Source organism: Myotis daubentonii, chromosome 13 (genome assembly GCF_963259705.1).
Source record: "Myotis daubentonii chromosome 13, mMyoDau2.1, whole genome shotgun sequence".
NCBI classification, from domain to species: domain Eukaryota; kingdom Metazoa; phylum Chordata; class Mammalia; order Chiroptera; family Vespertilionidae; genus Myotis; species Myotis daubentonii.
Window position 1 is genome coordinate 22,187,901 of NC_081852.1, and position 26,241 is coordinate 22,214,141.

Sequence of the window (26,241 nt, forward strand, 5' to 3'; positions counted from 1 at the left end):
AGAGGGACGATAACGTTACAAAGGAAACCATGCAAGTGGAAGAAGAGAATGCAAGGAAATATTGGCATAATCTTGGGGCATAAAAGAAACTTCTATGCAAAATACTAAAGATATACAGTTAGCTATCAATAGATCAGACTACACAAAATGGTCGGCTTCTAACCAACACAGAAGAACCACAAAGGCAAACTGGGTAAAAATAGAGTCAGCCTGTTTTTATTTATCATATTCAAAATAGTCTTTTGTTCAAACAAATGAGAAAATAAGCACATCTTGGGAGTAAAACGGACCAAAAAAAAAAAAAAAAAGCAGAGAAGAAATACAAATGGCCAATAAACATGAGAAAAATGGTCCCCCTGATTTGTAAGTTAAACACTGGGCATGATGGGATGTCGAGTATTGCCTATCGTGGTGTCACACGAACAGCAGGACAAAAAGCCGTGTTGATGTGGGCGCCAAGGGTCGGCTCCTTCCCATGCACCTGTTGCCATGTGAACCGGCACAGCTCCCTGGAGACCAATCGGGCAATAATTATAAAATACCTTTAAATTCTTCTATCAATTGATTTCAAAGGAAATAATCAAAGATCTGGCCAAAAAGGTGTTCGTTTCAGCTTTGTTTATATTGTGAAAGACTGGAAACATCTTTCACTCAACAGTGGTCTAGCCGAATGTGCCATCGGTGTCACCATGTGGTCATTGAAGCGCATGGGACGTCACATGAGCATCACTAATAGAATGTGCAGGGAAAGAAGTCAACATAAACAAACGCTGTGAGTTCATTGGCCTAAAACTGAAAAACAGGCCAAATAGTTTATGGTGTTAAAAGTCAGACAAGAAGTCATGTCTGGAGCAGGAGGGCGGGGGGGGGGGGGGGGGGATGGGGAGGGTACAGGAGCCAGGTTCTGGGGGAAGGCTGTTCCTTGGCCGGGAGGCTGTAGAGGCTGTGCTCACTCTGTGAAGTCAGTAAGCGGGGTACTTGTAAGGTGGATCCCTTTTGTGCATGTGGAACCTCAATTCAAAAGTTTCAAAAGAAAGAAGTAGCAGTGTATTTACTGACAGAAAAATACGAACTGTGTGCAGTTTTCTTTATTATTATTTCTTTTAGATAGAGGAACAGAGAAAGAGAGAGAGAAAGACTGATATGAGAGAAACATTGATTAGTTGCTCCCAAATGTGCCCTGACTGGGAATCGAACCCATGACCTCTCCGTGCATGGGACAATGCTGAATCAACTGAGCCACGCCAGCCAGGGCCTGTATGTAGTTTTTTAAAAAAGACACCAAACACTACTTCAGAGTTTTGACCAATTAAGAAGGAGAGAGGGATCTCTCTCTCTCTCTCTCTCTCTCTCTCTCTCTCTCTCTCTCTCTCTTTGTCACACACACACACACACACACACACACACACACACACACACGGGGAAAATGTCTGGAAGGCTAAATCTCTAAACATTGATGGTGAACTTTGGTTATTGCTGGGAAGTGGGAACATATGACTTTTCTAATCTTCCTGCATTTTCTCTGATTTTCTAAAATGAAGCGATAGTACGTACAGAAAAGCAGAAGAAAGGCCTACACAGTGTGGCCTCTGATACCTGTAAGGCTCTGTGTCAGCCTTCCAGCCCAAAGCGCCGCTGGCCCACAGGGAACGGTCAGAGGGCCCAGGATGCTCCCCGGGGGCCGCTGATGGGGAGCGAACACCTTCCCAGGAAGGAGCCAGGATACTGGAGCCAGAAGGACCTGGGCACCCACAGCGCTGTCCCCCGTCAGGGGCCCAGGCTGGTCCTGAGCTCTCTCCGTCTGTTCCCTAAGTGGACAGAGGGTCAACCCAGAACATGGAAGCCCAAGTCTGACTGCTCAGGGAGTTCTCGCACCCAGGCTCCCCCAGGTTCCACAGAAGAAATGGGGGCCCAGGGAGGATGGGCAACATCCCCCAACCACCAGCCTGCGACTCCGGGGGACACCCACAGGGCCCCCACAACTGAGTGTGGTCCAGAGGCCTGCCTGCTGGTCCTGACCTCAGGAAGTGCCCTGCCCTCCCTGGCCTCAGTGCCCCAGGGTAAAGAGCAGGCGAGGCACTGAACTTGACCTCTGGTAGCCTCCCTCAAGCCCCACGCCCATCATTCCCATGAAACCGCCCTGTGAAGGCTGTGGCAGGAAAGGTGGACGGCTGGTCCTGACAGGAAGTGACCTCACAGGATGAGTGACAGGCCAGCATTCCATCAGGAGCCCCACCTGCTGGTGACCTTCGGGGTCATGGGAGCCAGGAGTAGGTAGGCATGCAGAGGCCAAGCAGGAAACCGGATTTACTGAGGAAGGCCAGGCACATGGCAGACCCCCGGGCGGGGAAGTGACTTCATTTCACACTCTGTCCTCCTGGCTTCCGTCCCTGGCATGGGAGGGAGTTAACCCTGAGAAGGCCACCAGGCCAGAGCTCGAGAATCAGGCTCGCTCCTCTCCCCACTCCTTCCTGACCCACAGATAAGGAAACGGAGGCTCGGAGAGGCTGGCCACGGGGAAGGGACCCAGGACTTTCCCACTACGCCAAGGTGCACAGAGGAAGACTCGGGAACTCAGGGGAACTCAGGAAAGGCTTCCTGGAAGAGGAGGCCAACTCTCTGTGCCTGAGGATGAGCAACCTTGGACCGACAAGAAAGGCATTCTGGCAAAGAAAGCGAAGAACCAAGATTCAAACTCGGGCCTACCTGGCCCCAATGTCCAGGCTTATCCCAGCCCATCAGGCAAAACAAAACCTAAAACCTAACGCCTAAAACCCGGCCGGGGAGCTCTCAGGCCTCCGGTGGTTTCTGGCGGGGGCAGAGCTCCGCCACCTCAAACCTCCAGGGGCAGAGGGACGGGCAGCAAGAAAACACCAGGGCCCAGGAGGGGAAGGAAAATATTTTCATGTTTTCCCCTCTTCCTGTTTATCTATGCTCTCGATCCCAAGCTCCTGTTTGTTCAGGGAGAGTTCTGCCAAGAGTGACATCCTGCCATGGGCCAGGAAGCCCCTACCAGCCTCGTGCCAGGGGCACGGGGCCCACCGCCCCCACAGACCCCTGCCTGGCCCGGGAAAGCTGCTTCATAAAGGAGCTTTCAGCAGAAGCCGGGGCCCAGGAAGGAGGACCCGAGCCAGGGAGGTGGCGCTGCTGCCAGCGTCGCCTCAGTGCCAGGTGGCACCGGTCAGCTCCGCTCTCAGGGCTGATCAGCTGCAGAGGTAACCAGAAGGACTTGAGGAAATGACTCTGAGCCTGGCCAGGGCACTGTGCCGGGCGTGGGAACGCAGAGCATGGGCTGTGCCGTGAGGCAGACGTGGCATCCAATCCCGGCTGACTGATGACTTGCTGTGTGACCTTGGCCAAGTGACTGAAATTCTCTGAGCCTAGTTCCCTTATCTGTAAAAGGAGGATAACAGTGGAACTTACCCATAAGGATGGGGTGAGGCTCACAACAGACCACAGAGGGGACGGACGGGCTGGCACCTAGTACGTGTAAATAAACATCATTTATTCCCACTCCCACCATCAAGCTGACCGACCCCCTTACTAAGTCCTGAAGGTCTGAGGTGCCTTTAAAATGTGCTCCAAAGAACAATTACAGCCTTAAAGAGGAATGAAATCTGACACATGCCACAACATGGATGAGCCTTGAAGACGTCATGCTAAGTGTTTAAATAAGCCAGACACAAAAGGTCAAACACTGTACGATTCCACTTCTAGGAGGTGCGTTACCAACTTCAGAGACCCAACGTAGCAGGGGGGCTGCCAGGGGCAGGGGGTGGGGTGGGGTGGGGGAGGGAGATGGGGAGTAAGTGTTTAATGGGCACAGAGCTTCAGTTTCAGGAGATTAAAAAGCTCGGGAGGGGGTGGCAGTCGCACAGCCATGGGAATGTACTTAATGCCACTGACTGTGCAATTAAAAATGGTTAAAATGGTAAATTCAATGGTAGGTATATTTACCTCAATAAACAAAATTAAGGGCCGATTCACAAAAGAGTCTTTAGATGCCCGACTTCGTTTCTCTTCCTCCGCGTGGAGAGGTCCGAGTGGAGAGGCGAGGCTGGCACGGGAAGAGCTCAAGGCTGCACCTCCCAGGGAGCTGGTCCCATCAGAGAACCCAGCGGTGGGAGCTGGGGAAAGAGACACCTGCTGCGTCTGGGGCCTGGCGGGGCTGCGCGAGGAGGTGGCCCCGAGCCAGGCTGCCCCAGCCCCAGCCGGAGCCGTTCCGCAGGCTCCTGCCAGCACCAGGCGGGGCTGAGTCAGACAACCCCACCAGCACAGAGTGTGCGGTGTGCAGGGCCCCGCTCACACCTCGCACACCCCACACACTGTCCCAGGCCAAAGACGCCGGTGCAGCCCCCACGTGCCAACCCTGGCCCCTGCCTGGCCAGCCCAGAAGCCAACGTCCAATAAATAACAACGCCTCCTCATCTCTCCTCATCCCCACAGCCAACGAAGGAAACTGACGGGCCCACTTCTCTGGGGCCAGGGATGGGGAAGAAGGGGGCGGCCAAGAGGAGACAGAAAGAAAGAACCCAGAGGCCCCCTGAGCCCAGCCCGACCACCTCCCTACAGGCTGGGGTCGGGGGCAGCGGGCCGAAGCTTGGGGGTGGGAGGTGGGTGAAATCAGAGGTGAGAATGCCTGGGGGATGGCGTAGATTCCACCAGGCCTCACGGTCTGACCTTGGGCAAGTCCCCTCCCTTTCTGGATCTTCTGAAGCCTCCTTAGTTTCCTTCTTGGTAAAACGAGGGTTCTCTCCCCTCGCCCACCAAGCACTCCTGGGTATACAGCCTGGAGAAGTAAGTGCGCTCAACAAAGGGCAAGCAAGTGTTCAAAGCGTTCAGCAGCTCTTTCATAATCATCAAGACCCGTAATGAGGCAAAAGCCCACCTACGGGGCGGGGGGGGGGGGCACATTGTGGTACTCCCACACAATGGAATACTACGCAGCAATGAAAAGGGGGAACCTGCTGGTGAATCTTACAGAGTTTAGGTTGGGAGATAGAAGCCAGAGGAAGCCCGATTAAAGACAGCTTATACTGTGTGGTTCCATTCACATAGAGTTCAGGAATAAGCAAGACTCATCCTCGGGAAGTCACTCCGCAGCCACTTCAAAGTGTGGGAAGATCAGGTGACTGGCAGGGAAGGGGCCCCAGGGAGCACTCCAGGCCACTGGGATGTCCTATATCTCTATCTGGGTCGGGGTCACACAGGTAATTCATCTGTAACAGTTCATCAAACTCTGTTCTGATTTACTGTGTAAATTATTTCTCAATTTACAAAACAAAATACTAACAGCTAATAACTCTGCCTTCCTCTGAGGAATGCAGTGAGGTGATACCGACAGGAGTGTGCAGAAACGCCACAAAAAGGGTCTGGTACGTGGGCTGGGAGTCAGAAGGACCAGGGTTCAAATCCTGATGCTCTCCCTCTGACTGGACACATTTTTTTCAGTTTTGACTTTTTGTGGTTGCTGATTAAGATTTTTTTATTACAAAAGTAATTTGTACTGACCTTCACAAGTCAAAGATGAATAAAGAAAAAGTTTATGCCCTACCCTCCAAGCCCCCTCCCAATTGATACATATAACTCCAGCCCTGTCTGTTTAATGGAGGCATGCCATTTCATTGTATCGCTACTCGTTCAACAAATAAATACCAAGGATCCATTGTGTACACCAGACAGGCACAGCCCTAGCCTTTCATGGAAGGAAAAGACATTCCAACAAGGCAGAGAAGGCGGAGGGGGGGTGGGGTCAATAAGAAATACAACAGAGACACATTTTCTGCATTGTGATGTGGGCTGCAAGAGGCTGCGATGCTGAGATAAAAAGTGAGCAAGGCAGTTGAAAGGGCATATTTTAGGTATGACAATCACAGAAGCCCTGTGCTGACATCAAAGGACAGGAAGGTTTCGGCCGCGTGAAACAGCAGGCCGGGCAGAGGGGGACACGTGCACATGCCGAGGTGGGGAGGAACGCGGAACCGAGAGGAGACGTGCGGTCGCCGTTGCACAACCCTGCAATCCTTGCGCGCACAGCCCGACAGCCTAGGTTTGTAGGATGGGCCACCAACATGTGGGCTGCGTGGATAAGAAGGCATGCGCCTTTTAGACACTCTGGTAGATACGGCCACATTACTCTTCCAAAGGTTTTAGCATTTCACACAGAAACCAGAATTGCTTCAGAGGCCCGTTTCCCAACAGCCTCGTGGGACCGAGAAGTTATCAATCTTTTTCATCTCGCCCGTGTGCAGTCTCCCCACCGCCTGTCTGTAGAGTGGAGTAAACCGCAGGCCCTCCTCCTCGGGACGCTGTGAGGCTCGCGTAAGGACTAAGTCCACCCAACGTGCTGAGCCCTGCGCCCAGCACACGGTGAAGGCTCAGCAAATGGGAGCAGGCTTTACCGCCATTTTTGAACGGGTGCCAGGAGGTTAACTAGTTCCCTCATTGCTAGGTAACGAGTTCCATCATTACTAGGCTAACCAGGGGAACTCCCCAAGGGGAGCGCTAAAGGCTCACCCTCACAGGAGCAGCGTGGCTGTCCATGGACCGGATAACGGGGAGGAGGGTGGGGAACTGGCTCAGCATGAGAGCACAGTTGCTGGGAGTCAAGAGATCAGATTCGAGTCAAACTTTCTGAGATTCGGTTTCCTCGTCTATAACATGGGCTAATTCATTCCCTCCTCAAGCAGCCGTTCTACAGACAATTCTGGGGCACCTACTATGTGCGAGGTCTCATTTTAGGAGCTGACAAAGAGAACAAAAATTCCTGCCTCGTACATGCTAGCTGGAGAAACAGAAATAAACTATATAAATTAGTCAAGGATGTCAGGACATGATACATGATAAGAAAGAAGAGAGTTATGGAGATGAGGCATGAAATGCTAGGATTCCCAGGGAGGCTTCACATTTGAGTAAAGGCCTGAAGGATGTGACAAGGATGTGAGCTACGTGGCCTCTGGAGGGAAAGCATCCAGGTTGAGGGAACAGCCTGTGCAAAGGCCCTGGGGTGGGATGTTCCCAGTGTGTCCTAAGGGGGTGGGGCAGAGAAGGCACCCAGCCAACTGGAACCATGAGGTAGCCAGTTTGGGTGGAGCAAGGAACTCGTGGGGGTTGGTATTAGATGGGGGTGTCCTGGAGGCCACAGGGGTGTCACCGTGAGTTAATGGGGAGGCAGAGAAGTGCCTGGATCAGACTTTTACATTCTAACAAGGTCGCCCTAGGCTGCTGCTGCGAAGAGGCCGGGTGGGAACAGGGGGGACGCTGACAGACCTGCAAGTGCGGCGGGCCTGGGCCGGCAAAGCGGGGAAGACAAGGAAGACGGGCTCATCTGGATCCATCCGCCGTGAAGCCGAAGCCAACGGGACGTGCTGTCCCGTCATTTCTGAAGATTGGGAGGCACAGAGGAACCAGGGGCGTCTTAGGTATTGGGCCCGAGCAACTAACTGGAGGAATGAGGTTGCCGCTAACGGAGATAGGACAGACTGAGGGGGAAGTGTGAGGAGAGGGCTGAACAGACAGACAGACAGACAGACAGCCACGGCCTCACCCTGGCTGCAATCTCGGAAGGAAGCAGCAGGCCCTCGAGACCTACCACAAACGAGGAACTGCTCCTGGGCCCGCGGGGGCCACTGGGGAAGACAATACGAAACACAGGAAGGGAAGAGTGGATCAGAGGGAAGTCAGCGTGGGACACTTGTCTTGCTACAAGCTTTGCTGTCCACAGGGCCCAGGTCATGGTCAAGGCTGCTGCTCACGGCCTGCATCACAGGTGGGGAAACTGAGTCCTACAGTGAGTACCGTTTAGAAGCCAGAAAGGGCCAGGATGAGCTAAGGGGGTGGGTGGCAAGGCACCCAGCCAGCCCATTTAGTTCCTACAGCTCCCACCTACCACTCCAAACAAGGACCATGAAGCTGGGGCCCAGTGTCCCCAACACCCAGGACGTCTGCAGGACCCCAAGAGGCGATGCAGGGCCCTGGGTTTTCCGGAGCCAAGAACATGACTCAGTCTAGACTCCATGGATGTCGGCTTTGGTATCGGTGAGAACTTTTTTTAAGTTGGGATTTAATTCAAATATCATAAAATTACACTTTTAAAGTACACAACTCAGTGGTATTTTGTACATCCACAATGCTGTGCGACCATCACCTCTAATTCCAGAATATCAAACCCAAAAAGTTAAGCACAGAATTACCATATGGCCCAACAATTCCAAGAGAATGAAAACCAGGTACCCAAACAAACCAAGTTCACAGCAGTACCAGTCCCAATAGCCACAGACAGAAACAATCCAAATGTCCACCAACTGATAAACGGATAAACAAAATTTGGTGTGTGAATACACACACACACACACACACACACACACATATTCACTCTTCAGCTATAAAAAGAAAGGAAGCACAGCTACATGCTACAGTGTGGATGAACCTTGATAACATTATTCTAAGTGAAAGAAGCCAGATACAAAAGGTCACATATTGTGTAACTTCATTCATATGAAATGTCCAGAACAGTTAAATCCATGGAGACCAGAATAGAGATTAGTGGTTACCAGAGCTGGGAAGCGGGGTGGGGGTGGGGGTGGGGGTGGGGGATCTGGAGTGACCGCTTAATCGACATAGTTTCCTTTTGAGGTGATGAGAATGTTTTGGATGTTCAACACCACTAACAAGGAAATGCACATCAAAACTACAAAGTGACATTACCTCATGCCTGTCACGGCTATTATTTAAAAAAAGATAAGTGTTGGCAAGGATGTAGAGCAACTGGAACAGTTATGCACTGTTGGCAAGAATGTAAAATGGTGCAGCCACATGGGAAGTAGTATGAGGGGTCCTCAAAAATTTATAGTAGAGCTACCCTATGATCCAGCAATCATTCCACTTCTGGGTATTCACCCCACTTTGAAATCAGGATCTCAAAGAGATACTGGTCACCCAGGCAGCACTGCTCACAATGGCCAAGAGATGGAGGCAACCCTAATGTATGTGTGTCTGTGTGTATATATACATATGTTTATATATAGGTGTGTGTGTTTATATATACACACACATATGTGTATATATATGCAAATATAGGTTCACAGTTGTATTATTTGTATTACAACTGTAAGCCTACTTTTGACCATCCCATGTATATATACACACAACATTTTCTTTACACACACACACACACACACACTGGAATATTATTCAGTCTTAAGAAAGGAGATTCTGCAATATGATACAACATGGATGAACCTTAAGCACATTATACTAAGTGAAATAAGCCACCAGTCACAGAACGACAAAGGCTGCAAGATTCCACGTAGATGAGGAATCTAAAGTAGTCAAATCCATATAGACTCCAAGAATGGAGTGGTGGTTGCCAGGGGCTGGGCTATGAGGAGTTACTAATCACCAGACATAAAGTTCCAGTTAAACAAGAAGAGTAAGTTCTAGAGATCCGCTGAGCAACAATGTCCATGCAGGCAACAGTCCCGGATTACACACTTCAAAAATGTGTTAGGGAGGTAGATCTCAATAAAATAAAAAATGTTAAATGTTTGGGAATTAGATAGAGGTGATGGTTGGTTGCCCAGTATTGTGAATGTACTAAGTACCTATGAATTGCACATTTTAAAATAGTTAACGTTTACACTATGGGATCTCACCTCAATTTTAAGAAAACGGTAACGAGAGCCACCCCTGGGCATCTGCATACCGCCCTGCCATGCAACTTGGGCTCCAGTCCGTTTACAATCCAGTTCCTCTCCGTGAAGGCCAAATGACATCGTCGCGCACAGCACAAACAAAGGTTGTGGTTCAGCAGAAGAGGGGGTGGGGTGGGGAACTGAGCCACCTATAGCCCCTGCAGCCTGGATGTCCCCAATTCAAAGGCCCAGCCTCTTAGCAGTCGGGACCATGTTCACGTTGAGACCATCTGTGTGAACTGGGAAAGCCCATCTCTGCCTGTGCCAAATTCCTGATTCCCACAAGAAGTGGGTTTAAGGTCGACTATGTACAGATTCAATAACGCCTCTATTCCGCCCGCATCTTCAATCACACAAGCCAGCTTTCCCGGTACCAAGCAATGCACTATGGAAAGAAACACTCGGGCTCAAATGTAGATAACCAGAATTACCCCAAACTATACAACCAGCCCAACACTATTAATGTCGCTCTGTCTAGCAGGCTCAGGTGACAGGGACAGGGAGACAGAAGAAGTCTGGAGCACAGCTCCCTACTATCAACCCAACACTGGAAATGGAGTTGCTATTTACATCTTTTCATTTGAAATGGGTTGGCTTTCTGGTTTTATTAGTATTTCATGTTTACTTTATAGTTATGTAAAAACTATGTAAATATAAGGCACTTTATCTGGTTTTATATTTGTACACATTTAACTTATCCTATATAATAAAAGGCTAATATGCAAATCAACCAAATGGCAGAACGACCGGTCGCTATGATGCACACTGACCACCAGGGGGCAGATGCTCAATGCAGGAGCCGCCCCCTGGTGGTCAGTGTGCTCCCACCTCCCTGGCAGCACTAAGGGTGTCCGACTTCCAGCAGTCGGACATCCCCCAAGGGCTCCTGGACTGTGAGAGGGTGCAGGATGGGCTGAGGGACCTCCCCCCACCCTCCACCCCCACCACAAGTGCACGAATTGCGTGCATGGGGCCTCTAGTATTCCAAGAAGAAAAGTTAAATAAGTAAGGCGCTTTTTTCCTTTAAAAGGGAATACACACACACACACACACACACACACACACACACACACAACATACTGTATGATTCCATTTATGTGAAATGTCCAGAAGAAGCAAATCTATGGAGACAGAAAGTAGATTCTGGGCTGGGGGTGGGGAGTGACAGCTAAAGGTACAGGGTGTCTTCTGGGCTGGTGACAACGCTGTAAAATTAGGCCACAGTGTCAGGTGCACAACTCCAAATATACTAAAAGCCACTGAATTGTATGCTTTAAATGGGTGGATTGTATGGCATGCGAATTAGATCTCAATAAAGCTATTTTTGAAAGGGAGAAGGTCGACCTACTACCCAGGAATGAGCAGCACTAAGCTGGAGAAATCACCGAAAACCAGCCCACCTACTGATAGCTTCTCTCCCAGGCCCACCTGTCTCTCCCTCCCCATGGACCATCCTCCAGGGCCCGGAGAAGGAGGTGAAGGTGAAACCCTGAGTCACCAGCCAAGGCCATCCTGGGTGAGCAGCGGGCTGCCCTGCACACCACACAGGATGCCTGCCTCCTGGAACTCACTTCACACAACAGTAGAAGACACGACTTTGAATTATTAAACTAGGAAAATCTTAAAATGATGAAAACCACCGGTGTTAGGAAGTATGCAGGAATGTGGGTCGTCGTCACACGATGGCAGTGTCAAGGAAAGGAGCAGGACAATACAGATGCAGAGCCTCCGTGACCCAGCCGGCTGGGGCCAGGGCTGAACCAGGAGCCTTCAAATCTGAGCACAGGCACCCCCTTCCTCAAGAGGCTGGAGACATCCCCACCCTCCACACACGCACACACACGGGGCAAAGCCTGCCACTCAAGAGAGCATCGCATCAGTGGGACCCCAAGCAGTTTCCTAGAAGAGTCTGCCTCCCCAAGGGGCAGCCCCACTGCAGCAAGGAGGGAGGCCTCAGGGTCTGTCCTCTGGCGACTCAACAGATCGCTCTCTCCTTGAGCCTACTCCTTCCAGAGACACTTGGCAGAGGCCCCTGCTGCGGCTGCTGGGTGGGAGGCAGGGGTGGAAGGCACGTCCCCCCAGACACCAACTTGTCTGCACCCACGACAGAATGGCCCCTTTTATTCCAACACCTCCCTCCTCCAGAAACCTGCTCTGAATGACCACCCCAGGAAGCTTTCATTCTGTCTCACTGAGCCCCAGCTCAGAGCCCGGGGGGAGGTGGACACCCCCATCTCCCAGCCCTCAGCTCAGGGGGAAGGTTCCCAGGAAATGTGCTCAGGTTCCGGGGACTGACGGCTACGCAAATAGGTGGGTCCCAGGGCCATGGACCAAGTGTGATCCCGTTCATATGCCCCCATCAAAAACTATACAGTCACATAGAGGCACAGGAAACAGACTGCGGGACAGTCAGCGAGTGCTGACAGTGTTAACCTCTGGTGAAGAGAGAAGGGAAGGGGGAGGGGGCTTTTTACATTGTACTCTCCATGAAGCTGCTCCTTGAATCTTTCATAAAGATCATTGCTTTATATTATTTTTTTTTTAATTGAAAACATATTCAAGAGCAGGGTGGGCGTCCATCAACTGGAAACTTGATCAGCAAGCTGCCTCCATCCTCAGGAACACTGCTCAGCCGTGAAAAAGGAACTCACTCCCAAAACATGCAGCACAGTGAACACATCTCAAGAAATCACGTTGAGTAAAGAGGCCAGACATGCCCTGGCCGGTTTGGCTCAGTGGATAGAGCATCAGCCTGCGGACTGAAGGGTCCCAGGTTCGATTCCGGTCAAGGGCACATGCCAGGGTTGTGACCTCGGTCCCCTCACACTTGCAGGAGGCAGCTGATCAATGATTCTCTCTCATCGTTGATGTTTCTCTCTCTCTCCCTCTCCCTTCCTCTCTGAAATCAATAAAAAAAATTTTTAAAAAGAAGCCAGACATAAAAGACTACCTATTATATGAGTCCACTGGTGTGAAAATCCCGGGAAAAACAAAGCCACAGTGACAGAACGGAGGTAATTGGGCCTGAGATCAGGGGTGGGGGTGGTGACTGACTGCAACGGACGACGAGGAACCTTCTGGGTGATGGAAGTGTCCTCAGACCTGACTGAGGTGGTGGCTACACGCCCATGACATTCACCAACACTCACCCGGCTGGGTGCTTAGAATGGGAAAACGTTATGGTATATTTACATCAATAAAAAATGTTAAGTAAGGTAGAGGAGGGAGTGGGGACTAACTGCTTAACAGGTATGGGTTTTCCTTCGAGTAAGGAAGCTGTTTCAGAAATTGATAGAGCAGCAGTCACATGGCATTGTAAAAGGTACTCGATGCCAATGAATTGCACACTGGAAAATGGTTATTTTTATAACATGTGAATGTCACTTCAATTTGAGATATTTTTAAAGGTAAACAAGTAAAAACTTACTACACCCATTTTGCAGATGAGAACATTGGGCTCAGAGGAAGCAGTCCACTGCCAGCCCAGGGCTTTAGAGCTCAGTAGAGTCCTGCCGGGCACCTCCCCAAGGGCTCTCAACCCCAGGGCCCATCTCCAGGGAGGGCCCCTCTCTCAGGGGCATTCCCCACAGGTCCTGGAGGGCACCAGCAGAGCAGCACCTGCAGGAGGCTCCCACGTTCATGAGCTCCATCAACAGACAGGCTGCAGGGAGGGCAGGGAGAGAACATCCCTAAGAAGGTGGTCAAACTAAGGCTAAAGCACCACAGGGCAAGGACGCGTGTGTGGAGGGGGCCCCATCAGATCTAGGCGGAGCGCGGTCTTCGAGGCCCTGCCAACAGGGCCCTGGGTGCTAACGGAGCTGCTCCCGGAGAGTGAAGAGGTCAGTACAACCCCAGGACCCAGGAGGAAGGCCCCAGTAACCACCGGGCAGCAGTGGAAGGGGGCACAGCCACCGGCCCCTCTGTGACCAGCAGGAGAGGGGTTAACTCTTTCATGGGGTCTACAATTCCAGGAAGAGGAAAAGGGGAGGAGAAATTCCCTCTGTGCTTTCTAAACGGAATCTTCAAAACCACCTGCAGATAGGCAGGCCCTGGGCTCAGCGGCCGCAGAGGCTGGCACGGTCCAAGGTCATCTGAGGGCACCCACCTCTCTCCCCTCACGCTGGCCCAGCCTCATGGGCTTCTCGTGGGCGAGGGCAGGAAGCCCAGCAGTGGGTCCACAGCCCTCCCAGCACCACACCCTCCCTCCTCCCGGAATTCGGAAAGCCCTAGCTCCCTGGGAACCCGCAGGGTCATCAGCGACACACCCAATTCCCAGATGCTCCCCACTGCCTGCCATGCGCATGTAGGTAACCCCAGATGACCCATGTCTCTCTCATCGAGTACCCCAGACCAAACAGGGGTAGCCCCTCGTGGCTACACTGGCTACGGGAAATACATAAAAGCCATTTCTGAAGTCCAGAAGCTCCTTAGGAAAGGCTAAGGAGTTTTCAAAGGCTTCAGTTTATTGAAAGGTAGGGGAGGAGGACTTATTAACCCACGGGTGTCTGGACTAAGAGCAAAAATAGGCATGTTGACATTGGGGCAGGAGCAGTCTGAGGCCCCAGCTCAAAAATGAGGGGCCCCCGGGAGGGCTGGCAGCATTTATAAGGAGTTAGGGGAGTCTCTGGAGAAGGGGAGACCGAGAATGCGATTCCTAAAAGGGAAGGGAGAAGAATTCTGATGGACCTCCAGCCCTTGTCCTAACAGGGAAACCAGGGCTGCTTCGGAGCCCAGAGTGGGAGGGACAGAAGGCCCAACATGCAGGGTCTTTCCTCCCAGGCCAGGAGTGCTGGGGGTGGAACCCTCCCTGGATCTGTCCAGGTCCCCCATACACACCAAGCTTGTCACACCTTTGCAGGGGCTGCTCTCTCTGCTTGGGAAGCCTTCCCTCACACTTGCAAGCTTTTGGCCATCCTTCAAAGCCCACCTGAAGCGTCACCCTGGCCCCACGCAAGCCATTCCCTGCCTCCAGCTCCACGCACAGCCAGCACAGACCCTGTGACGGTACCCGGCGGGTACAGTATAATGTACACACGTGCCTCTCTTACCGGGCAGGGGCCGGCTCTCGCTCACCTCTGCTCCCCTCACCTCATACTGAACCCCGAGCCAGAAACCCAAACCAAGAGGCATCCTGGTGCCTTCCCACCAGGAGGCACATGCAAGCACCCTGGCCTCTCTGGCCTCACAGTTCTCTCCCTCCGCTGAGTGACAACAGAAACACCTAAAGTTTACTCCGAGTCACATGCTAGCACCTGTGTTCTCCATGCACCACCTCCTTTCATCCTTGAGACCTTTATAACCGTTATTATCATTAATCCTGTTACACAAGAGAATCAGGCACAGAGAGGTTACGTGAGCTGCCCAGGGGCACACAGCTAGTGAGGGAAAGAGGAGACATTTGGTGTTGTTCCAGACCCATTGGGGAGACAGCAAGATGCTCAGGGGGCGGGGGGCCGCTGTCAGGACAAGTTCGGAGTGGAGGAGGAACCTTCTCTCCTCGGTTCCAGCCAAAGCCCTGGGAAGAGCAGCAGTGCCACCCGCCTCCCTCCGAACCGAGCCTGCCGCTTCCAGGCCCATCCCCATTCTGAGTGCCAGTTACAGGAAACGTAAAAGGCCCATCTGCAAGTTCCTCGGCCCGGGACCAGGGAGGTGCGCGGCTGCCCACTGGGAGGCAGAGCCATGATTTGGGGATATTCTTAGCAAACCACTGGCTCCCCTCCCAGAGGCCCAGAAGGCAGCAGGCCCTGTCTGCCATTTCCCGACCCTGCGTGGAGGTCCCGCAGAGCTCAGGAGTGGCTGGTGGGCCGGGGTGAGGACAAAGCCCTCCAGCTTTCCAACAAGCAGTGCCTGCATGCCCAGCCTTCCCAGGGCCGGGCACCTGGCTGCTGGGGCAGCTCTGCAGTCCTGGCCCAGGCTCACCATCAAAGCTCCACTGACCGAGACTCGGTGCCAGACCCTGGACCACATGCGTTCCCCAGGTTGTCTGCCATTTAACCCTCACAGCACCCCCAAGGGCTGGGTCACTGGACCCACTTTTTAAATGAGGAATTTCATTTTAGGTGAGTTATTTAAGACATTAAATAATTTGCCCAGGGTCATACAGCGAGTTCATGTCAAGCTGTATCTAGACTCTGGGCTGGCTCCCAGTCTCCAGGGTGGGCAGGTCGTAGCCAGAGGTAGGAGGCCCCCTTCCCTGCCCAAGCCCAGGGAGGTGCAGTCCACACGGGAGAACAACGGTTTCATCAAGGACCCCACAGCATGGCTACACTCTCTCCCTACCAGGATGGTCCCTTCCATGCCAGGCACCCTCAGCTTGGGCTCAGAAGGAGAGTCCCCAGCCAGATTCTCCTCCCACCCCACCCCGGACACAGCCTCTCTTCTGGAGACTCAGGAAAGATGAGACTCAAAGGTTCAGGGAGCCCTGCTCATGCTTAAGGTATGCACCCAGCCCTGTTACTAGGGAGTGAGGAGGTCAAATGATTCTCAGAGCCAGAGGGAATACTGAGCCCTCTGGGGTCTTCAAACCCGAGTGGGGATCTAGAGATGAAGCCACCCCACAAAGCACCTGCACCATCACCCCAAGCAGGACCAGTTCCGGGCATTGCTACCACATGGGGTCATGGGACAACTGAGCGGTAATCACCTCAGACTGCATCTCAGTACCCACCTCTGTGGGGTCCTGGCCTCTGCTGTCAGGTGACTCAGCGGGTACAGGTGTCTGTCTCCCCGGGGAGCCCATAGCCACCTCCATGTCTGCCCAGGTACTCAAGACACTTCTATGTGGCTTCAGCCATGTCTTGTGGCCATGAATGTCAGCTCACACCCATGTTGGCAGCCCAAATGTCTGCACACTTACACATGTGCCTCCCATGTGTGTGTATGGGGCGGGGGGGGGGGGGGGAGGGCAAATCCCAGTGAAGGAGCAGATCTGTCTACGTAGTATCTGTGGCCCATGTTTCTGTGTTCACACTGTCTGCCCCTATACACAGTCTTGCCCACCTCCATCGTCTTCCTGTCTGTCGTCATGTCTCTATCCAGTGTCTGTCTGCCCACGCACTACAAACCTGCGTACACATACGTCTCTGCTCACACAGCATTCCCCACCTGTGCCCGGGTGACCCTGCATGTGCCACCTGTTCAGAGTGGGTGGGCATGTCCACCCCAGTGCTCACAGTGCTGGCCAAGGCTGCGGGGTGAGCTCAGCAACTCCCACTCCTACAACAGCACCCAAGGCTGCGGGCACAAACACTGCCACCTCCGCAAAGTCTTCCAGAAAAGCAGAAACGTGCCAGGGATGTTGGGGGAGGGCAGAGCCCCAGACACAACAGAACCTCAGACGTGAGGTCAGCGCTGCCCCGGGTACTTCCCACCTCAAGCCAGCCCTGCCCAGCCCACCCACCTCCAACACCCCAACCCCAACACCCATGGCCAGTGAGTGGACAGTGCCTGTCTGCACTCACAGGAAACAGTGTCTGGTTCAGGGCCTCCTCCAACCTCATCCCCAGCCCCCAGCAATAGAGGCTCTTAAGAAAGGAAGTGAGGACTTCCTCCCGGCTGGCCTCTGAACCTCCAATAAGGCTGGATCTAGACCCCAAACCTCAAAGGTCCCAGGGCAGCTGGGAGAGTCCGGTGCTCAGCCTGACCCCAGAAGTCCGAAGAGTTTCTTCAGAAATCTACCAGCAGGAAAAAAACACGTGGGAGGGGGATGTTGGAACATACGCATATGAAGGGGACGCCTGAGCCCTCCTGCTGCCCCTGTCCCTGAGGGGCCGGGAGGGCCTCATTACTAGCAGGTAAGTAGGAAGGATGGGAATGGGGCCAGAATGTTTTAAGCATAACTTGCATGATTGCAAGAGAACTGGATCCCAGCCCCCATCTCCCCCTAAAGCAGCCTGTCACTCATTTAGCAATGAATCGTGTGTGGCCTCTTGGCATTTACACTATCATTACTAGTCCGGGGCTGGTATGGAAGCCCCATATCAGCAAACTGGTTTCTTTTCTTTTTTTTCTTTTTTTTAATATATTTTATTGATTTTTTACAGAGAGGAAGGGAGAGAGAGATAGAGAGTTAGAAACATCGATGGGAGAGAAACATCGATCAGCCGCCTCCTGCACATCTCCCACTGGGGCCGTGCCCGCAACCCAGGCACATGCCCCTGACCGGAATCGAACCTGGGACCCCTCAGTCCGCAGGCCGATGCTCTATCCACTGAGCCAAACCTGTTTCGGCAGCAAACTGGTTTCTGCCCTATCTTCCCCAATGGGGCTGAGCCACCAGAGGACACAACCCTCCACCTCCTCCCACACTGCCATCCTCCCAGGCAGAGCCCCGTGCCTGGCATGTAAGAGGCACTTGGTCGCTGGGTCAGGTTGCTCTGCAGAAAAGCCAGGGGGTTCGTCGCTGGGCCGCTGGTTGGGAAGGTAAAGAACCCCAGAAGCTTGATGAAAGCAGGGAGATGTCTTCCTTCTTCCACCTCTGACTCCCCGTGAGAGAGACCACGTTCCAGCCACCCCGGCCACTTTCCGTGAGGCAGCAGGTCGGCCCCACACCATCCTCTGCTTCCTGGCAGGTGGGGCTGGCTCTCCTGGGAGCCCGGGGCAGAGGGCGAGGGCCAGAGTGGCTCCGAATCAAAGCTTGTGCCCACTGGTACCTCTGGGCTCTCCCCCTTCCACAGGCCTCAAGCCCCCAACGTATGAGCCCGGGGAACCCCAAGTGTGGATCGGGAGGCAGCTTCCCTCCCTCCCCGCGACGACGCGGGAAGCCCAGCGCAGAGGCCACCCCCAGCTCTGGCGGTGAAGGTGGAGGTGCTGCCAGCCCACGTCTAACCGGGAGCAAGGAAAACCCCGGGAAAGAGGTTAGCCCAGAGCGCGACAAACAAAACGACCCGGGACCCGCTCACAGTTTAGTGCGTGCCGTCCGCTCCCTCCCGGGCACCAATCCCGTGCGAGTCTGGGTGGGGGCCCATCTCCTCTCCCCTCCTTCCCGGGAGCCCAGAGAGGCCGAGCTCCCGGGGATGCCGAGTGGGTGGTCGGAGCAGCCTGGGGGCACGGAGGGGGAAGGGGACCCCGGATCTGCCCTACCCTCGCCCGCGTGGGTACCTGCCAGCCTGCGGTGGGCGCGCTGCGCCGGGACTGCGGGCGCCGAGTCGGGCAGCGGCGGGGCGAGCCCGGCGCGGACTCCGGCTCCGGCTCCGGCTCCGGCTCCGACTCGCTCCTCCCCAGCCCATCCGCGGGCAGCGGCGGCTCCGGAGGCGGGCGGGCCGGGCGCGACCCGGGGCGGTCACCAGAGCTGGAGCCCGCGCTCGCCGCGGTGGCAGCAGCGCGACCCAACCCTGCGCTTCGCTGGGGTCCCCGCGCCCCGCGCCACAACGCAGAGGGGCGGCCTGACTAGGCCGCCAATCACCGCTCCCGCCACCCCACCTCCCCACCCCCGACCAGCCCGAGCCCCGGCCCCGGCCGACAGGGGGCGGGGGGCGCGGATTTAAAGACACACTCACCCGAGCCGCGTCCGGATCGGCGCCCAGAGCGCGGCTCCAGGCCGGGAGGGGACGGCTGGCCCCACCTTCCCGGCCCCGCTTCCTCCTTCCGCCCTCCCACCCAGCTCGGGAGGAAAAGTTTGGGGCGGGGGAGACTGCCTGGGAAGCCAGTTCCTCTTCCCTGGTCGTGAATTCGGTTCGTTCTGGAAGATACCCAAACCCGACCTCCGCCTCCGGGCTGGAGAAAGAGGCCAGTGCGGTGGGCGCCACACTCCCTCCCGGACCCAGCCCCCCGGCCTGGCTTCCCTCGCCCCTCTCAGCCCTGTAAAGCCAGGAGGGCTTACTGCGCTGTGCAGCCCGATCGAGGCGGTTGCCTTCTCTGGGCCTCGGCCACTCCGTGCATCTAGGGGCGAGCCCTCCTAGCCCAGGAAACCCAGCGAAACGCCCCTCAGCCCCCGGAGGCGAAAAGGGGAGATCTGGCAAGAAACTTGGAAGGGAAGGGGGTCCCCCTGTCCCCACCCCTGGGCTCCCGTGCGTGGCACGCGCAATCCCCGCCCCCAGGGGAGCGGGGTTGTCACTGCGCGCCAGGCCCACCCGGGCCCAGCAGCCACGCTCGCCCTCCCCTCGCACGCGCTCCCGTGGGCATCCACGTGCGTTCACTCTCCACCGCGGCTTCCTCTCCAGAGTCGGCTTTGTTGTGGTTGGTGAGTCACTTCCTCTTTCCGCTCCGTGCTCGGGGAAATCCTTATTCCTCACCTGTCACTACCTGCCTCGCTCCCAGTCTGGACTAGAGCAGGAGCGGATGGAGCCCAGGTTCCCCATAATGAAGGCAGCTCGGGCCTCACCTCTGTCCAAGGCGGGCCAGAAAGCGCCGGGCTGGGAGAGGGGCCCTCAGGCCCGCAGTCCCCCTGAGCCCTGGGAATACATAGACGAGAGAAGTGGCTGTCATTTGAGGTGAGTACCCGGTCCCCAGCAGCTCGGTCTCACGTGCTCCACCCGGGTGATTTTAGGAGTGAAGTGCTTTTACTACCCCTGTTTTAGTGGATGAGGACACGGCCGGGAAGACTTACCCTGGCTCCAGGCCTACTTCCCTACCTAAGGTGTGCCAGGAGGAGAAGAGCAGAGAGCGCCCAGGAGCGCTCTTGGGAAGGAGATCTGACCTTCAGATCTAGGCTCAAACTGGCTCATGGTTTACCGGCCGTGTGGTCTGGAAAAAGTGGCATAAGCTCTTTGATCTCCAAGTTCCTCATCCAAAAGATGGCCTGTCCTCCCTCAAAGAGAGGTTGACGAGCCAGGAAGCAGGGGGGGATGCCCTGGCCCAGTGTGTGTCACACTGTAGGCTCCATCCTTGGACACGGTCCCCTCCCTTCTTCCTCAGGCCACAACCCATAACCCACCCCTCCCGCCATCCGACTCCCCAGCTGATGACCCGCCATCACGAGGATGCTGTGTTCTGCATAACTCAGCCAGGACTGAGATAGGGCTGCACATACGCACTAGCATGTGCATGCACATACATGCATGCACATGCACACATATACATACACACACTCACAGCTCCCCCCAGCCCACTGTCTAGCAGATGCTGGAGTACACGGCTGGCTATCTCTCTAGACTGAGCTCCTGGAGGACAAAACTCCATCTCTGGTCCCCAAAACAGTGCCTAGCACATCATCACTCACTCATTTGTATCCACCATGCAACAGCAGGCGTTCTTGTTGAATCAGGCAGAAAAGCCCAGGGCAGAGATGTCCCCAGGAGAGCCAACAATCACAGCCCTTCTGGCTCCAACAGACAACCTTTGGGCTCAGCTGGTAGGCCTCAGAAGTAGAGGGCTGGGCCACGGTGGAACCTGGAAAGCAATCAGCTCTGTGCCTGTGTGCAGAACTCTGTAATAAGCAGCACCTCAGCAGCAGTTCAGGGAGCCATACTCTTCATTAGCGTGTGCTCCGTGACGTATCAAGCTCCCTCCCTCTCTCTGTTCCCTCCACCTTGTTTTTAGTAAAACTCTTCTTCTGAATCAGGAGGAGGAGGGGGGAGATGGAGGCGGAGGAGGGAGGATTAAGGAAGGGAAGAAGGGAGGGAGGGAGGGAGGGAGGGAGGGAGGGAGGGAGGGAGGGAGGGAGGGAAGGGAAAAGTAGAGGCCTGGGGTCTTTGAGATGTCTCAGAGACAAACCACCGACTGCATCCAGACCACAGTGTCCAGCCTCATCAGCTCACCCCCAGTCCTGAGGCTCTGCCAAGTCCTGTGTCCCTGGCTGCCGGCTGGCCATGGAGCTGGGGGTGCCCCCAACAATAAGAAAGCCTTCAGGACCAGATTTGCCCCACCACGTCCTGGGAGGGAGAGGGAGCTGCATATTGAGGGAGAGAAGAAAGAGGGTCACAGAGCAGCCCTAGGTACACCCAAGAGAAGGCCTTCTCCCCAGCCCCAGGCAGAGGGAAGAACAGCTGGGCCAATTCTCTCACCCAAACTGTCACAGAAGCTCCCTGAGGCCCGGACGCTCAGAGCAGAAGCCCAAAGTCCCTGAGAGAGGAGCCATGGTCCCAGAACAGGACCTCCATCCACTCAGCCAGCACCCTACCAGCTTAACCACCACCCCACACCCCACATGCACAAGCACCTAAGAGACCACCTTATTGTCCAATGAATGCCAGGGTCCTGTGTATAAAAGCGTGCTTCTGTGTGCACACATATGTGCTTGCGTTGCTCATGTGTGAACTCACGTTTGCAAAGATGTGAATAAGGGAGTGCATGTTTGTGCAAGTGTCCAATAGGTGTGAAAGTGGATGTACAAATGAGCATGTGTGTATATGTGATGATGTGCCTCACACACACAAACCAACCTACTACAGTCCAAAGCCAGACTGCTGCTGCAAGGAAGAGTGAATAACCCCATTACTCAATCTTCCAGAAGAACTGCTGTGGCCATCCACAGCCCCCTCTGCCCCAGCAAGCAAGGTGCTGGTGCTCCTGGGGGAGAGCTCCCAAGTTTGGTCCCTGCACAGAAAAATAAGCTGTAGGGAACCCCGGTTCCCTCGTGGCAATGCTCACGCCAAGAAGTGTTTCCTGACAGGCACAAATGACTCGCTGGAAGGCAGAGGAGCTGGGTTCAAACCAGCAAAGATGAGACTTGACAAAAGACGAGAAACGGACCCTACTGCTCTCTTCCGCTCCTTGTTCCCCACCAAGCCCGCCCCAGCTGGGGACACTGGGTCCGAGGAATGGACAGTGTCAGGGCAGGGAGCCAACCTAGCCTTGCTGCCCACAGCCACGGTATTGCCAAGAACTGGGGCCCACATAGGCCCTCCAGGTGGGTGTCTTGGAGCCTGCAGGCTTCCCCTGAGGCAGATGATCTCTGAGCCTCAGGTGTGCAAGCCTGCTGCCCAAGTCCCCACCGAGACCCACCTCCACCTGCCCTGGCTGCCTCGGGTCCTGCTGTGGCTGTCCTTCCAGGGGTCCTCCCAGGCCCGCTGCCCAGTCCCCGGGACCCAGCACCCCTCGTTTATTCAGGCCCCTTCTGTGTGCAGTCCAGCTGCTTGAAGACACGGGCTTGGAGGAGGGCAGGGCTGCCCGTGATCTCGCCTCAGCAACTTAACCACTATGTGACCCCCACCCCTAAAAACATTACATTTCTCCAAGTCTCGTTATTTTCATTTGTAAAATTGTGTGACGAGCAGATCCTACCTCCTGGGAATGTCTGGGGGACTAAAGGGGCCTGGCACTCAGCCAGAGCTCACTGGCACAAAGCTCTTGTCATTGGTACTGTTGTTGCCACCTGAACTCACACTCTGACCCAGCCCTGAACCTGCCAGGGCAGAGGGCTTCTTTGAGGCTGAGTTCAGGTTCCACCTCCTCCGGGTAGTTTTCCTGGCTCACAGGGTCTGTCTGTGCTCGTACTCCTTCCCCCATACCTCTGAGCAGGGGTCTTGGACCTGAGCACCCCTGCCAGGCACAGTGTCTGTTCAGTAATTGGTATTATAATTAAAAGCAAGATTATTCCTTTTATCATCGGTTGTGCCCTCAGGCCCAAGGATGACATCTGCCACCTCCCAAAGTCACACATTGCTTTCAAATATTTTTGACCAAGAGTCAAAGTAAACAATACATTTTACATTGGACCACCAGGTCCACAGAGAAAAAAATGTGTGTGTGTCTTACACACACACACACACACACACACACACACACACACACACGCACGCTTAGCCTTACTGTGTGATGCGTCCTGATCCTGTCCTATCCTATTTCTTTTTGTTCTTGCTGATTGCGTTGCACAAAACTGATTTCACCTGTGACCTGCAGTTTGAAAATGCTCCACGAATGATGAGGTGCCCGAGAGCAGGGGGACCGCCCTCCCATCCCCAGCACCACTCGGTCCCTGACTCAAGAGTGCCCAGGAGAACGCTTCATCAGAAGAAGAGAAAAAAGGGAGAAGGGCCTGGCTGGCATGGCTCAGTGGTTGAGCATCGACCTATGAACCAGGAGATCACAGTTCAATTGCCGGTCGGGACACATACCTGGGTTTCAGACTCGATCCCCAGTGTGAGCTCGCTGGCACAACAGTGTGAGGCGTGCAGGAGGCAGCAAATCAATGATGCTCTCTCATCATTGATGTGTCTACCTCTCTCTCCCTCTCCCTTCCTCTCTGGAATCAATAAAAATAAAAAATATTTTTTTTAAAGGGAGAAGGAATCCTGACTCATTCTTCATTCAACAGATAGTTCATTCATTCATCAGTCAGTCAGTCAACAAACATTAACAGAGCCCCTTACATATTTCAAGCCCTGTTCTAGGCCCTGCGTGGTGAGCCGGCAGATGAGGTCCGGCTTTCTTAGAGCTGCCATTTAATTGGGTGTGGGTGAGGGATATAATAAACAGGTAAACAAAAACGTAATTTCTGAGCGATTCATGCTATGAAGAAAGTAATACAACAGGATGATCTAGAATCCTGTACTGGTGGGGCTACTTTAGAAATGATGGAGGTCGCTGAGCCGCAGCTACCCCATCTATAAAAGGGCAACAATGACATTGACTGGAGCATGTGGCTATGGGGCTTACATGGGGCAATGGGTTCAAAACGCGGCACCACCCTTTATTGTCATCGTTATTAGATAAATAAGTACCTTTGGAGATAGGCCGAGATAAGTCCCACAAAGCATAAGATTGCATTGGGGCTCGGAAGAGGGTGAGGGGACAACGCTGCCGACATGACGAACCCAGGACCCACACACGTATGACTTGTCCCCGTGCCCATTCTCCTGGCTTGTCCCTCCCAGTCCGGCCCCAACTCCCTACTCCCACTCCACCCTACAATTCGCCCAGCCATTTGAGCTGTCCTTTCTTTAAAAGCCAGGGCACTGAAGGGCTGTCCTCCTTCTAGTGGGGTGTCCTAGACCACCCAGAGACAGATGCCTCCACACCCAGCAGCCTTCAGCACCCCAGCCAGGCCATGGTGAACACCCCCCACCCCCCAGTTGATGAGGCCGTGCCTCCCAGGAACACGGGTGCTGAATTCCGGCCAGACAGCAAGAGGCTAGAGCTCTGGAGCCCAGCCCCAGGGAAAGGCTGAGACGTCCCCCAGAAGTCTCCAGGGCAGGACACTGTCTTCCGGTCCCACAGGGCTGTCGGGGAGAGAGTGAGTACCCCGGTTTCAGGGAGAGCTGCTTAAGTGTCCGAGCTCTGAGGGACATTCTTTAAGCACCGACTATGTGCCTGACCCTGGGCTCAGGGCCAAGATGAGCAAGAACCCACCTGCCCTAGGTGCTCACAGTCCTGTGGGAGAGGCAGATAAGTGAACTGTTTTAGAGTGATGTGTTTCCTGGGGGAGGAGGGCGGTAGGAAGTGAGACCAGGGTACTAGGGGAGTTCGCTGGGGTTGGGGGGGGGGGGCAGGGGCGCACTCAGCCTGACCTTCCAGGTGGGCTCAGGGGGCAAGTGGATGTCCTGTGGGGGACCCGCCGACTCTAGCAATCACAGTGACACGTTCCAGCTTTGGCACCAGACAGACCTGAGTTTTAATTCAGTTCTGCCACTTGTATCTGTGTGACCTCGGGCAAGTCTCTGAGCCTGTTTCCACTGTCTATAAAGTGGGGATAGTCATACCTACCTTGACAGACTTTTGAGATTAAATGAACCCTTAACCAATAGCTGTTGGACAGTTAGCTCAATACATAATAGTAGTGTGGCTACTGTCCTCATGGGAAGAGCCCTCTGAGGCTTTGTCCCTGGCCTTCCCCTCCTCTCGCCCCTCCCGCCCCTGGCCAGCACTTGCACGGCGCCTCCTGAGAACAGCAGAGAATCCCCTGCCCCCACTGCTATCAGAAAGGAGCTCAAGTGGCCTTCCGCTGGGTCTCACTGCAGAATCCCAGGCCTGGACATTGGGAATAATGAGGCGGAGGGAGGGGGGAGGTGAGAGGGGGTCTGCCAAACCCTGCAGCAGGGAGACCATCCATCGCTGAATAAACAGGCTGTCACCCCTCTCCCTCCCACCCTGTCTCCTTTAAATAACCTAGATCTGTTGCCCAGTTGTCTCCAAGCAACACCACTCAGGCTCCCAAGGATGTCTCACTGTGACAGAGCCTTTTATGCAGATGCTGCAGGGGAGGTGGGGGCGGGGCAGGGGTCGGGGGAGCTGCAGAGGCCTTCCTGTGGCAAGCTCCTGGTCCCCGGGAACAGCGCTCGAGGCCGACCCTGCACCGGACCGGTGGGCAGGGGTCGGTGCTTTATTGCCAGAAACATTCCAAGAGAGGTGGGGGCGGAGCTAGGCTTACAGAGAAGTCCCAGACTTCATGAAGCTTGGAACACACAGGAGCCAGCCAAGTGACTTGGAAAGATTGCTGGCCCAGGCTCAGCCAGACTCACTGGCCCAGGGGTCGTTCTGTCCCAGCCAAGTCACCCACCCTCCCTGAACTTCAAAGAACGTCGGTGCTAGCAGATAGCCTCGGTGAGGAGAGGGACACCCGGGCACTCTGACAGTTTCCACCCAAGTGACACACGCACAGACTGTTGGCCTCAGCAATCCCGTCTCTAGGAAAGAAGCCTAGACACATACTTGCCCAGGCACAAATGGACAA

At 54.4% G+C, this 26,241-nt stretch overlaps 1 protein-coding gene across 2 annotated transcripts in view; it reads right to left on the reverse strand.

The window, feature by feature from the left end:
• Nucleotides 1-19,629, reverse strand: part of PALD1 (phosphatase domain containing paladin 1) — a 68,702-nt gene extending 49,073 nt beyond the window's left edge. Inside the window, exon 1 of one of the 2 annotated variants that reach the window (XM_059662477.1) lies at nt 19,190-19,629. The gene's annotated coding sequence lies outside the window, so the exon portion shown is untranslated. Of the gene's footprint in view, nt 1-18,791; nt 19,078-19,189 lie in introns of those variants that run through there. The other variant, XM_059662476.1, reaches the window with a different exon arrangement.
• Between the last annotated feature and the right edge of the window lie 6,612 nt (nt 19,630-26,241).